At 35.2% G+C, this 14,796-nt stretch overlaps 1 long non-coding RNA gene across 1 annotated transcript in view; it reads left to right on the top strand.

Moving 5' to 3' along the window:
• The first annotated feature begins 11,613 nt into the window (after positions 1 to 11,613).
• The window catches only part of LOC136843384 (uncharacterized), a 121,956-nt gene continuing 118,773 nt past the window's right edge, over positions 11,614 to 14,796 (top strand). Inside the window, exons 1-3 of the long non-coding RNA XR_010854538.1 lie at positions 11,614 to 11,821; positions 12,218 to 12,243; positions 12,480 to 12,603. This is a non-coding gene — a long non-coding RNA (uncharacterized lncRNA). The remainder of the gene's footprint in view (positions 11,822 to 12,217; positions 12,244 to 12,479; positions 12,604 to 14,796) is intronic.

Here is a 14,796-nt window from a genome sequence, read left to right as displayed (position 1 = left end):
AAATAATGGCGTTGCGGATCATTGGCTTAAGACAGGCCATGTGATTAACTGGGATAAGTCATCAATAATCTACACAGTCAACGACCATCGGAAAAGGAATCTGCTGGAGACTGTTTATTGAAGCCACGTCCATCAGGAATATTAATCTCCGCCCTGGATTATCCCTTGATCCTTTGTCCCTGTCTTTTTTGTTTAAAGAACATGCTGCCCAGATTAACAAACTGTAACCGCAGCCCCCCCCCTTCTGTTTTTGTATATAAAGCTCCGTGAACTTTTTTTTGTTTTAGCATGACCTTGAAAATGTAGAATAAACTATGAAAGTACTTGTTCAAAGTCCCAGTTTTCACTCACCTTCTTATGTGGATTTTGTGATGCTCTCAAGCACGCGTTCCTTCATGCTGTTGTTGATATATATATATATATGTATATATATATATATATATATATATATATATATATATATATATATATATATATATACTGTATATATATATGTGTATATATAATATATATATATATATATATATATATATATATATATATATATATATATATATATATATATATATATATAAAGCTGAAAGGGAAATTGTAAGTAAGAAGGTTTGAAAGGCGTAACATGAGGAAAACCTCACAGTTGCGCTATGAAACAATTGTTAGAGAGGGTGGATATTCAGATGGGAGAAAGAGAATATGAACGGAGGTACAGAAAAAGGAATGAAAGAGTTGTAGCTAGGGGCCGAGGGGGCGCTGCAAAGAACCTTAAGCAATGGCTACAGTGCACCAAGTGAAGTCCACTGGCGGCGCTACCCATGTACGGGTTTTGGGACAATCAATTTAAATTCTGAGAGGTGGGAAAAGTAACTTCTTTGGAGAATGGCCTTTTCTGGTGGGTGTTATCTGACAGTTTTTTTTTTAGCATATATTTCTGGCACTCTTTTACATAGTTTTGCAGTATACAGACATCTACAGAGTCTTGGAATAAGGGTAAACTTTCCGAAAAGCGTTACGGATTTAAAACTTTTCAGATAATCCTCTTTTAGGAGTCCACGAAAGTCTCCCCAGTAATGGAATTTTTCTCTAAAGCTCTCCACAATCTAAAACAGCCTATTTCCCTTTCATCGGGTAGGCTTAAATCAATTCTGAGATATCTGAAATATCTGGCAGTTTCCAGAACTTTCCCACAAAGAATTTCTTTTTCTCTCTCTCTAGCATAGGTACTCTCTCCAAAATGATGCGATAATGCTATCCTTCACCATCTCTCTTGTCTTCAAAAGATAAGTTTTTTAGCAGTCATTTATTTAGCTACTTGCTTGGAAATTTTTCTAAAAACTTTCTGCTTATTGCCACTTTTTTTTTTTTTACATTATGCACAATTAGGAACATGTATTAAATTACTGAATTCTAAAGCATCACGACTGATATAATTAGAACTGTTTTAGCTAGACTGAACCAAATAGATAAAGCAAATACTTCTAAGACTTCCACGAAGGTAAAACAACCCATCCTCGGGCTGCCACGTCTATGCTTTTCCCTAGATACCAATAACATCTTTAAAAAAAATTTCCAATATCTTTCCTTCCTAACATCCATCAAATTCCCTTGCCCCATTCTATTCCATCAATATTTTGTGTTTTTGTGGGAAAGAAAGTGGGGAAGGGGGTGGGTGAGGGGGATTACCGACATTTTCTTACAAGAATGTCAGTTTGCAAGCTGGAGGGACTATTTGTGCCATCGCATCTTTCGAGTTCAGAATTTTTTCCTTAATGATAAGTTAAGAGCAATGCTAGCAGAGTCCAGTTTGGTCACCAAAAAGGTTTATCAAATCTCTGGCGTGTCAGGTACGATTGCCGTTTCTGGAATTATTTTTAATAACTCACATTATATATATATATATATATATATATATATATATATATATATATAACTTTATGTATATAGATGTATATATGATATATATATGTATATATATATATATATATATATATATATATATATATATATATATATATATAACTTTATGTATATAGATGTATATGATATATATATATATATATATATATATATATATATATATATATATATATATATATATATATATATATATATATCTTCTTCTTCTTCTTCTTTTAACGTGCTTTTTTCCCATTTTTGTATGGGATAAGCACGATGCCTTCTTTTGAGGGACTTTTGATTTGGCTTTTGGGTAGACCTGTAGTCTCGATCGGCTGCCCTGCCTGACATCGCTTAGACCCCGGTAGCGTATGTTTCATGTATCATACCCGACCCAACGCCCTTTCTTCCCAGCAGCGAGAAGTTGTTGTGCGGGTAGGGCGAGAGTTCGAGACGTGTGAGATGTTTGTTATGTTTTTAGAAGGTGTTGTAATGGCTTTGTTTTGTGTGTGTATTTAGTCTGTAACACCCATTTGCTTTTTAAGCAAACCTATCCGTTGATTACATATATAATCCCGGGATCTACACGGATAGCAAAGTGTCTGCCTCTCTGATCAGTCAGCTGCGGATTTGAACCCACGCCACAGACCTCTACGAAGTCCGAAGCTGCTGCTGTAACCGACTGAGCTATCGAGGCTCCATATATATATATATATATATATATATATATATATATATATATATATATATATATATATATATACAATGTGTGTTATTAAAAGATAATTCCAGAAATGACAATCGTACATGACACGCCAGTTTATAAATATTTTCAATCTAGGTCTCAGTACCTATTTCAAAAAAGCCTCGAGTACTTTATTACACAAATGATTTTCACTGTTCAAGCTACTGTATGGGAGGACTGTGAGAGCGAGAAATGCAGGTTCTCAAGGAATTATGGGGCTGGAGACTGCAAGGAAGAAGTGTGCAACACTTGCTAGTCCATGTTGGAGCTGGTAATTGCATATAAGACACCTGTCAACTAGGCCAAGAGAGTTTATATGCAAAACAAGGATGCCAAGAGTATCACTATGACGAGAGTACCAGATCGACGGTTCAAGGTGAGACAGGAGGTGTTAGTGTTAATAACAACGAAGCCTAACAACTGATGTTGCAGTAGAGAGAGCCAAACAAAATCAAGGAGGTTAATTGTGTGGACCTGCAAGGTAGATGTTGGAGGAGAACCTAACTTTTTGTGAACATCCTGATTAGTTACAATGAGGGGGAAGTGAATGAAGCATCGGTAGATGTCGCCAAAGAAGAGAGATACCCAAGTGTGATCATCAAGTCTTACCTTATATAAGAAATTGCGCATGATGATGATAATGATGGTGGAATTTCAAGATAGTTAAGTATAGAGGACTTGAGCAGGTTGAGTCCTTGCCCATCAAAGTTGTCATTTTATTCAGCAATGAATATATGTTTAAAATGAAAAGGGATGCGAACAGCGTCATTGCAGGCATCATAGAAAATAATTCCGAATGATTAATTTAAAAAATGACCAACAGAAGCACCAATGGCTACTTAATCCCCCCAAGCTAGTAATCGACCTCGACCAGTATGCTTAACCATCAAAATCTCCAAAACAGGCTTTCATTCGAAGGGACAGCTAATGCCCACTAATGTTTGAGGGAAAATTCAGTCCATACATAAGCAAGTCGACTACAGTAAAATCAGCATAATTTCTATCCTTACAATATTTTTAGCAAGACAGACTAGACTTCCTTGGATCAGCAGTGGAAAATATGGCGGGGACGGTTAGGCCTATATCTGCTGTACTTCATATTTCCAGGGTTTTTATGGGTTCAGTCTGTCTGACTACTAATGAAGATATTTATTATTAGCAATCATTCGTTAAGCTCCTTGGTATAAGTGTACATGCAAATCCAATTTTCATAGATTCTTTAAACATTTCATTTTGTTAGATGCCACGGTAACACTGCTATGCCGCAAGACCTTTAACCAGCAAACACACCGTTGGTCGAAAATTTACTGTACTCAAAATTCATACGATCAACAATCTTTTCAGTCGAGGAACCAGATAATGCTCTTTTGTCAAAAATACAAAGGACTACTGGCCGAATGAGCGACTTCAAATAATAAAGCTAAAAGGCACTATAAACTTGTAACCATCAGCAGCTCATTTTGTCGAAAGTGGACCGAGAAGTAGTGGGTACATTTTGACCATTACAGCATTGCACCTCTGTCTAGTTGTGTTATAACTAGTCAGCTGGATATAAACAGTTCAGTTGTAGGAACTTTTTATTAATATTTTGCTTGTTGTTATTACTAATACACTGCACGACGACAAAATCTCTCTGGTGCTACAGTCATTATTGTGGTACTTACTACACCTGTACCCAAGCAATTTACTTGACTGTCTTTCTTCAGCGTCAGAGTATGTGGCGAGCACGCGGCGCACTGTAATTCAACTTGTTTTCCAGTAAGCGTTCTCTCTCTCTCAATGAATAATACAATACTGCTTCTCCAGGTTTAGATGTGCGGTTTTTTCCCGTAAGCGTTCCCCCTCTCTCTCTCTCTATGAATAATACAACACTGCTTCTCCAGGTTTAGATGTGCGGTTGCAATGAAACGCTTGATGGTAAAGACGAGGGATTAGAATTAACTTCACATTAGCTTTGAAATTAAATTGATATCATTTCTGGCAGAATTGAAAAAAAGTTACCAATTTAAAAATTGCAAAACTCGTAAGTAAAAAGGTAAAACAAAAGTGTTTAAATTTGAAGAAGCTGCTAAGTTACAATATAGAAAAATGCTGAAAACTACGAACCTAACACTGCCAGAGAAAGTACTCTTATGATTGGGTATTATTGTGCGCACGGCATCTGCCTTAAGGGATGAAATCATGAAAAATGACGCGAGAAACAAAAAAAAAAAAATTTCAACGTAACACTTCTTTGTGGTTTGGTTTGATGCCTTTCGCAGGATTTATACATAGCCCTCTTTGCCCGGGTTAAGGTAAAGGAAAGTCATCAGTCAGTATCTGACTTCACCAGAGTGAAGAACACGGAAACTCTCTTAACCCGGATTAAGGTGCTCTTCACCTGGTCAGTCCCAGGATTAATTCGACCAGGATTAATATATAGCACAAAATTTAAATAGAATTTTCTTATCCTTTTTTACGTTGAATGATGTGGGTTGCTGATGATAGTTAAGACTGTCATTAAAAAGAATATATATATATATATATATATATATATATATATATAGATAGATAGATAGATAGATAGATAGAGAGATAGATATAGTATATATATATATATATATGCAATATATGTCAGTGTGTGTATGTATGTATGTACATATATTAACCAAAGAATGTAAGGAATCATAAAAAAAACAAAGACACACCTGGTCCGGATTTACACGGTTAGGCCTACTGCATTACCCAAATAGCAATAAAAAGACATATGGAGGATTATATCAATCCTTTAATTCAGGATTATATCAGTCCTTTTATTCAGGATAATACCAATCCTTTAATTCAGCAGTACCTGAAGACTGACAGGGACCTCTCTCACCTAAGGTTGTGGAAGAGAGAGAGAGAGAGGGAGAATGCGTGTGGGCAAACAATTACCATAGTGACCCTTCATTTCTTTGTTTTCCTGGTTTTCTTCTACGGTACATACCAGTGACGTCACAGACATGCGCAGAAACACCGGGACGGTCTAACCCGTACTCTATTAATCCTGCATGATTTTGGCATAAGTAAAAAAAAAAATGCCAGCTCATACATCACCATCATCATCATCATCATCATCACGTGCGCATAGGTCATCCCCGTACATTTCCTTCTATATTCCCTCCTTTCTCTCATCTCCATTTAAGAATAAAATCGAAAACAGAATTAGGAGATAGATACTAGAGACGCTAGTAGATGGTGTCCGCGTAAGCTGACACGTAAACACGATAAAAAGGTCAAATGAGCTCGAATCCTCCGAGTCTCTGTGAAGGTCAGTTATAAAACAACACAGCTTTTTAAGTTCCTGTTAGCTTAAGAAAGTCCCGTGCCAGCACGAGCTCTTGCTCGTAAGAGAAGCCCGTAAATACCGAGCTTAATCCTGTGCCTACGTAGCTCTGAACCACCCGTTCTTACATCCATGTCCCTTTGTCTCTATCCATTTTTCTAACAAAATAAAAGATACAGAACGATTGTTTGCATATGTGTTCATATGAGAGAGAGAGAGAGAGAGAGAGAGAGAGAGAGAGAGAGTTAACTCGTAAATAGTGGTTCATTTTAGAATGGGATGGCCTTGTTTCACCTCGGACTTTAGCGTCTAAACAGCTTTCAAACTGAATACGTAAGTTGGCTTCAGTAGAAAAGAGATCTGTCGTAGACATCGGTTTAGCCTTTTATTGTTGGCCCTACGCCATCGCGGACTTTAAATCTTATAAAACAGTCGGTAAACATCGGCTAACTGTCCAAAATCGAGAAAGTATTGTATGGGGAAGAAAAAATTGGAAGATTATTTTGTGCAACGTCATAGCCTTTATGAAGTGAGGCCCATACCAATTCAAAGTAAACGGTTTTGAAACAGTGTCCAGGACCGAAATCTCTGTAGGCAGGTGTGTTAGACGCTATAACATGCACAACATGGACAATCATTTTCGATAGAGTCTTAAACGCAATGTCAGTAGCAATTATTTTTTTTTTTTTTGTCTTTTATTTCAAATGTTCAGTGAACAATATACATAGTATCGATTTGCAATATTACACGAAATTTCCCGTAACAATGTTCCTCAGTACCTCACTTTAAACCTGTCTTAAATTAGTTTTTTCTTTATTTTTATTTTACAAATGTTCATCATACAACATTTACCTTACACTTAATAACAGTTTTCTTTAATCTGTAACCATACACAATATTGAGTCATTAACATTCAAAATGTTTTTGTAATATGTACCTTAGGAAATAAGTTTTAATTTTTAATTTATAATTCTCCATTGACAGCTTTTTCCGAAGATTCCATTTATGTTTTAGAATTATTAGTTTTTTTGGATAGGGAGATAACCATCCAATTGATAAATGTACGATCACAAATTGGTGTGATCAGTAGTGTTAGTGATGACAGACCACTGCCATAATCCAGCAATTGCTTTAATCTGTTCTGATTTGTGATTGTCAAAATCATTATTCGACAATGCCTACTATTTGCTAATGATGATTGGATTTGGAAATAGTAACGAATCATTGGCAGAACAGGCGCACTTGATCTAAGTCATAGCGATTGCTACATTGGCTCCTTTAACAGCATTTCCATTTCCTTTAATGCTTAAGCGCTCAGAGTTCCGATATATATATATATATATATATATATATATATATATATATATATATATATATATATATATATATATGCATGAGTACCACCTGCTTCTTGTAATTTGTGGAACAGAAACACGACCTGTCGGACAAAGGGATTTTTAGGAATTATAAAGGAGGGAAAGAGAGGAGAGGGAGAGAGAAAAAAGATATATTGGGTGCTTTAGCATTCGAATTTTGAAGTGGATTTTGCAGTTCTAGAAACCGTATCTGATGTGGCGAAAGTAATTAAGGACTTGTTTAACATCAAGAATGTTTACACACCTGCTGGAAAGAAGTACTGGGATGTGGGTTTGTAAACTAGAGAAACCTTCGATACGTAAAGTGAGGAAAAAGAAGTCAGTTAATAAAAAGCTGGGAGAAGGTGGTCTTTTAGATGTTAAAGAAGGAAATACAGCAGAAAGGCTCTTAAACATGCAAATGGAACAGTGCTGTGTGATTAGAACGAGGCTGTCACAGGGCGATGAAGGGGGCAGTTTGAAATTCTCTCTCAGTTCGTATAATGTTCCGACCATAATGAGAATTTCTTTCTAAAGTTCTAACTGTGGGGATTTTGAGATGAACTCATTTTTCCTTATGTTTTGTTAACGTTCCATTGAAACAAACCACGCTTTTGATCCTGATTGCTTTAAACTTTGAACACGCCACACAACTTGTATTCATTTTTGGAAATATTACCGATTCTAGTGAAACCCCTCACTGGCATACTTCCATTAACTGTGCAACGACTAAAGGGAACTAAGAAGTGCGTTAAATTAAATCATAATTAAATTGGTACACCTCCATTTACTGTGCAGTGACTAGGGTAACTAAGTTAATTTAATATCAGCTGTAAATAGTGGGCTACTGTTTGGCAACTCTTATCTTTGACTGAAGGCTTCATTTAAATCATCGGTTTTGTATAATGGCTATAAATATGACTGATTTCAACTCATGACACCCCTCAAATAACTTTTATATTTAGGAAATTTGTCCACCTGGATGCCATTTAGAGAAAAATATATTTTATTTATCATAGACAATGGTTAGTGATACCCACCTCATGCTGTTGAGTACCTTATTCTTATCAAGACATTCTCATGTTATTCAAGCACCACTTAATTAAACCGTAGTTTCAGGAAGTAAAAGTAGTTAAACAACTTTTTCAGTATCACCAACTGGTATATAAATCTATCTTTTATGCTTAAATTTGCAAAACTAAGCTTAAGCTTGGAATATTGACTTTTTATATTATTGGTGAAGGTAAAAACGTTCACATTTATATATGCATAATTTAAAAGTTTATTGAAATGCGTAATAACTAATAACAAGGGTGAACCACCAAATAAATAAGACAGCGTAAATGAAAACCATCAGTAATGCCAGGCTCCATTCTCGCTTCAAGTTAAAAAACTGTTGTGGGGTAAAAGCAACAAACAACGCTAGTTCTTGAATAACACGAGTGTTCTGCTTGCATTGCCTCAAGTGACCGTTTCAGTAAGTCTATCCTGTAAACAGAAGAGAACTGAGGAAAAGTACTATGTTTTAAGAGCATTACGATAAAGTAAAGCATTGCTAATCAAATTCACAATGTCGTGATTGTTGTTCATTTAAAAAAAAGATCCACATTCACACGATATGCATTATTTGTGAAAGCTAGAGCCTTTCAACATATTATCGAACACCTGAACTCCGTTCATCCTCTGTGTTGACGCTGAAAGTAAGAATAGCGAGTAGGCAGTTTTTACTAAGTAGTGTCTCGAAAGGATAAATGCAGTTGCAGCATCGAAAGTTAATGATGATAGGTTGTTATCCTCTCCCCTACTTTCTAAGACTTTTTTTTTTACTTTATTATAAAAATAACAAAATAACTGGCATTTACATCAAAGTTATAAATTTTTAATAAAGCTTTCCGCTGTGTTTACTTACTGTGCACTAGATACAAACTGCCCACTCGCTATTCTTATTGTTAACGCAAGAACTGAATTAGAATAGACTTCTTACTTGTGGACCAAGTAAGAAGTCTATTCTAATTCAGTAAGAATGATGAGACTAAAAAATGACGACGTAAGAGGTGTCCATCCTTATGCATCCTTAGATTCTGTTATAAAAAAAAAAAGCTTTAAAGTATTTAAGTATTCATAAATACCCATAAACCGATAGTTTTTCATTCAATTTTTCGGCTACCAAATAGTATTTCCCCTATTTCAGCTCTATCAGTGAACCGGGAAGTACAAATATAAATAACCAAATGCTCGTCATTAAAGCATCAGTAAAAACTATTCAGTTTCTCTGTAAACAAAAAAAAAAACAAAAAAACAAAAACAAAACAAAAAAAAACATGGCTAAGCAGTTGTCTCTCTTGTGCAAGATTCTTCTTAAATTGGCGACTTTGATGGTTACGTCAACAAGTACTAACTAGAATGTATGCTAATTGTAAATGTGTGTGGTTCGAGATTGGCTGTAATCTTTTGTAAATAATTTATTGAATAAAACTTAAAAAAGAAAAAAACTTGAGTGAAGACTACACGTATTTCAGTTATCGCGTTAGAATCGACGAAGCTCTTGAATGTCCATTGTGCTTTTTAACCATGGAACTGGTCGTTTCGTTGACGATTTCCCAGTAATTTAGGAGAAGAAACTGGAGCTTGCTATATAATCATATTATATAAGCGCGTGGAATGCTGATGTGGCCTCTCGGTGATATCCAGGGAGGCTTGCGTGGAATGTTGGAAATGGAAGTTTTAATCATTTTAGTTTGAAATAAATTACTTTTGTGTTTATCGTTTTGTGTGCAGCAGTGTCACTTGGGCATTAAGGTGCCATTTCCAATTTTCATAATTTACTTTAAATTTAATTTGATGTGTGAAAATTATTATATTTAAAATGTTATTATTGTGTTAGTCAACGTTTAAGGTTTGCTTGTCAAAAGTTAGGGTCATATTTAAGATTTCGGTTAATCTTGACTCTCCCTAAGTTCTGTGGTACCCGCAGTCATTTGACATAATCATACTTCAGCAGAGACATGAATTGTCAAATCCACACCATCATAACACTCAGAAAATAAGGCCTTTAATTTTTTCTTGAACGATTTGCTATATTTAATATTCCTGATATTAAGTGGGAGTTTACTGTATAATCTGGAGCCTGAAAATTTGAAGGCTCCAAAACCACCATTTCAAGTGCGTCTGTAGCTGGTCTTGTGTCGATTCCATTTACTTAACTAATTAAGAAATAAGCTTTGTTATCCTCTACACTTCATAAAGCTATGTTTAACCAAGCGAATTTAAACCCCTTAGTAACAGGAAGAAACAGCACTTCAAGGCATCACTTTTTACTGCCATTTATTAATAAGAAAAAATCTCCCAAAAGTTGCTTTGCAACAGAACGAAAGGAAATATGGATTTGTTATTACGCAATATAACATCGTATTAAAAACTAAGTTCTTAAGAATAATGTAGTGGATAATAAAGAAGATACTGAGGTGTATGGAAATACACTAATGGGAGTTGCCTTCAAAAAATGAACATTTTCTACATCAACTCTAGGAAATCAAAATTCCAGAGCAAATGATTATTGTGCATGGGATAAGGCCTACACAGCAGGCTTTCAAAGCGTCATTAGAGCACAGGGAAGCCAAAAGAGAAGTATACAAAGGGTAGTTTAAACGGCAGTGGTTTTCCTTTACGGGAAATTTTCAAACCATATTCACTTCACCAAAGATTCATTATTAAAAAGTTTCAGTGGAAAGGAACAAGTCAGCATGATGTGTACATATTAGGCCAATCTTATTAAATTTAATTTGTCAGGAGATTTGTCTTCCACAAAACATTTCCAGTGCTCCGGGTTATATATATATATATATATATATATATATATATATATATATATATATATATATATATATATATATATATATATATATATATATATACATTACTCTGCAGTATATACCATCATTATGATTACATTTGCTGGAAAGAGTTGAATTATAATTTCCTTGGTAGCACGTTTTCCTTAAAATGTGATACTGTAATAAGCGTGACAATAAAATACACCAAAGAATTTTAATTCTCCCGTTCGGTAAATTATTTATAAATGATTTTTCTCATGTTACGCAGACGCCAATTTTTATAGATGAACGAAGAAGTCATAAAACTCACATTCAAACAGTTAAAGCATCAACAGATCTTTTGAAATGTTTCCCCTGAAGCAAACAAGGACTGCGATGCCTAGCGCGTAATCGGCTAAGTTTCAAGAAGGTGACTCCATGGTCCTTGACTGTGACGTCAACACCAACGGGTAATCTCAGCGAGCTGACCCAGTCGTTATTCAGCTTTCGTTTCGGGAGCGAGTCGTCGTCACGGTGTAGTTGTGAAAGCGAACTACGGTACTTGGTAGTTTTTGGACGATAATCTTCTACGTATCGTGATATTTTCTTCGATTTCCTTTACGGTTGATGTTTGAAGGATGGTCTACGTGATGTCTTGGTGACTCTCCCAGTGCCTGCAAAGGGAAAGTTTCATTGTCTTGTAATACAATAGGTTTGAAGAGTTTTGTTATTAGTACTTAGTTTATTTTCGCCCTCAGTAATAGTTCAAGTCTAATTTACTGTAAAAGCGTGTTGATTTAGGTTCTTGCTTTTTTCTTAAATCATGGCTCGGTTTGACTTAACATTCTGTACTGATTATATTGGAGGTATATCATAAATTATAAGTTTGTGGACAGCGATAATTTTGTGGTACAGCTTTAAGTGGGTTTTTATTAGTTTATAATATAATATATCGTTCAGCTTTAGCCTTCGTTTAGTGTTTTTCACTTGTCAGGGAAATAAATATATCGTTCAGCTCTAGCCATCGTTCCGTGTTTTTCTCTTGTCAGGGAACTTCAGTGAGCTAGTAGGCCAATTATTCCTGTACTACAAATTTAATATTTTTCAGGGTGTGGAGGTCGCTGATTATCCATGGTTAGTATTGTCTATATCGTGTCTTGAAATTAGAGTATGCCTATTGAATCGTATTAGCCTCTATTTTAAAGCTGTATATCCTGATCTTGTGAAATCTTAAGAAAACTAGTGAGGCAATAAAAGAATCCATATACTATCTCTGTTTTAAAGCTCTCTATTTTTATCTTGTAAAGATGTGACTGGTTAGGCAATAAAGAATCCATATGCTATAATGAAACTTTTTAAACTACTTCCAGTTTTTCGTGAAATTCGGACCACGTCTTCAAGCGAACTGCGCCCGAGCAATGACTGGAGTAAAAGTTCTCATGTCAAGATTAACCGGCATTAAGCTACACTAAAATGGAACTCGTCCCCTCTCAGGTATGGCTTGAAAACGATCTTCAAACATGCCAACTGCTGGCTCACCTCCACCCTTACAGGGGCGGGTGCCCCTGTAGGGGTGGAGGCTCCTCCCATAGCCTGTTCCATAGGTCTTGTGACCTATGGGCAGGTATGGGAGTTTTTTTTTTTCAGGTACAAAGTACTTCTCTTCATTTCTAAAAGTTAACATACGTTGGGTTAGACTTTTGATTTAATTACTTTAAAAATTTGACTCCTTACATTCAGCGTTAAAGAATTTTTCGATAAGCTTTACGTTTTTGGTCTATATTATAGCATTTGGTTTGGTCATTTAAAGTTTCTCAACATACAGTAGGTAAAGCTTCCAAGCATATCGTGGGTAAAGTAAAGCTTCCAAGCATATCGTGGGTAAAGTAAAGCTTCCAAGCATATCGTGGGTAAAGTAAAGCTTCCAAGCATATCGTGGGTAAAGTAAAGCTTCCAAGCATATCGTGGGTAAAGTAAAGCTTCCAAGCATATCGTGGGTAAAGTAAAGCTTCCAAGCATATCGTGGGTAAAGTAAAGCTTCCAAGCATATCGTGGGTAAAGTAAAGCTTCCAAGCATATCGTGGGTAAAGTAAAGTTGAAGTATTCTTTGGGGAGTTAGGTTAAGTGTTTTCTGGGGACTTAGGCTAAGTAAAGTATTTTGTGGGTAGCCAAGCATACCGTGGGTAAAGTAAGGTTAGGTTAGGTTAAGTAAAGTATTTTGTGGGTAGAGTAAGGTTAAGTAAAGCTAAGTAAGTATTTTGTGGGTAGAATTAGGTTAAGTAAAGCTAAGTATTTTGTGGGTAGAGTTAAGTAAAGCTAAGTATTTTGTCGGTAATTATTTAAGTTGTAGACATTCCAAACTAAAGCAGTTTCTCTTGCATCGATATTAATCAGTTTAAAAGTGATATTAATTAGTTTAAAAGTATGTTAACTTTTAAAAATGTTTAAGTTAAGGTTCTTGGCAATGGCTCTACCTAAAACTAAGATTAACGTAATTTTGGTTTAGATACTTTTAATTCTGATAAAAGTACTTGTAACTTTAACGTATATTATAGATTTTAAGTTTATTACAGCTTTAATTTGTTCAGATTGACATTTTTCTTAAACCTTAAAACTGTGATGTCATTGCCACTAATACAGTAGACAGGCCTGTATTTTCGCTTGAGCGCCTTAGCAAATTGACCTTTGTTGTTTATGCTAGGCAGGTTGGAGGTCTTGACTTTTTATACGGTTACTGAGGTCGCTAAACTTGTTAGCACTTAACGTTACCCTTGGGCTCTGTTTTCTATAGATTTTGATTTATCAACTCCTGGTCCCTTGGTTTTCTATAAATTAATTTTTCATTAATACATGGGCAAGAGGCTCTCTTAAGTGGTTGGTCTTGGAAGGAATTTGGTTCTGTTGTGAAGGCATATAAGTGATTGGTCTGTTTCGAAGAAAAAATTGATCTGTTGTAACGCTGAAGTTATGAACCCTATTTTATTGACTTTATTATAATTATTAAAAATGACTGTTTTATATTACAACTTTCTGCCGTAGTTTTTTTCCCCTACAGGTTGTTCAGTGAAACAGGTATTCAAGGCTACTACTTATTCAAGAATTCGTTATTGTTTTTACTCCAGTCTTTTTTAGAGGTGAGATTAGTGTGTCTGGCGAGTAGCCTACTTAAAATACTTTCCCATAAGGTATCTTGGATTGATGTTTCAAGGGTGTAAATAGTTTATGTAAAATATTTAATGGTGCCCATGTAAATGTATGTTCTTACCCCTCACCAATAATAATTGAAAACTTTTTTGTAGAAGATTTTGAAGCTGTTACTCGACCAGTTAGCAATAGTCTGATACTCGCCAGGGTTTTACAATTCTGGTAGTGAATTTTTTTCTCAAACTCAACCATATGTACAATCACTTGATAATATTATCTTAAGGAATTTTGTGGTGTTTTACTTTAAGTACCTGATACTAGTTTTTACAACATTCGAAAAGCTTTACTTCTCACATATTGAGTGTAACAGTCTGACAGTTAAAGTATTGAATTGTTCCTTTCAAGTTTTTAAAGGAACCAGTTTAAAGGTTAGACAATTGCAATACCAGATAATAGTTTTTACAACACATTTGAATGTTAGTCAAAGTTAAGGTCCTGAATTGATAAATTGAAAGTTTTGAAAGGACGAGTTTAAAGAATTAT

Source organism: Macrobrachium rosenbergii, chromosome 11 (assembly GCF_040412425.1).
Source record: "Macrobrachium rosenbergii isolate ZJJX-2024 chromosome 11, ASM4041242v1, whole genome shotgun sequence".
NCBI classification, from domain to species: Eukaryota; Metazoa; Arthropoda; class Malacostraca; order Decapoda; family Palaemonidae; genus Macrobrachium; species Macrobrachium rosenbergii.
This window is presented reverse-complemented; position numbering and strand designations above follow the sequence as displayed.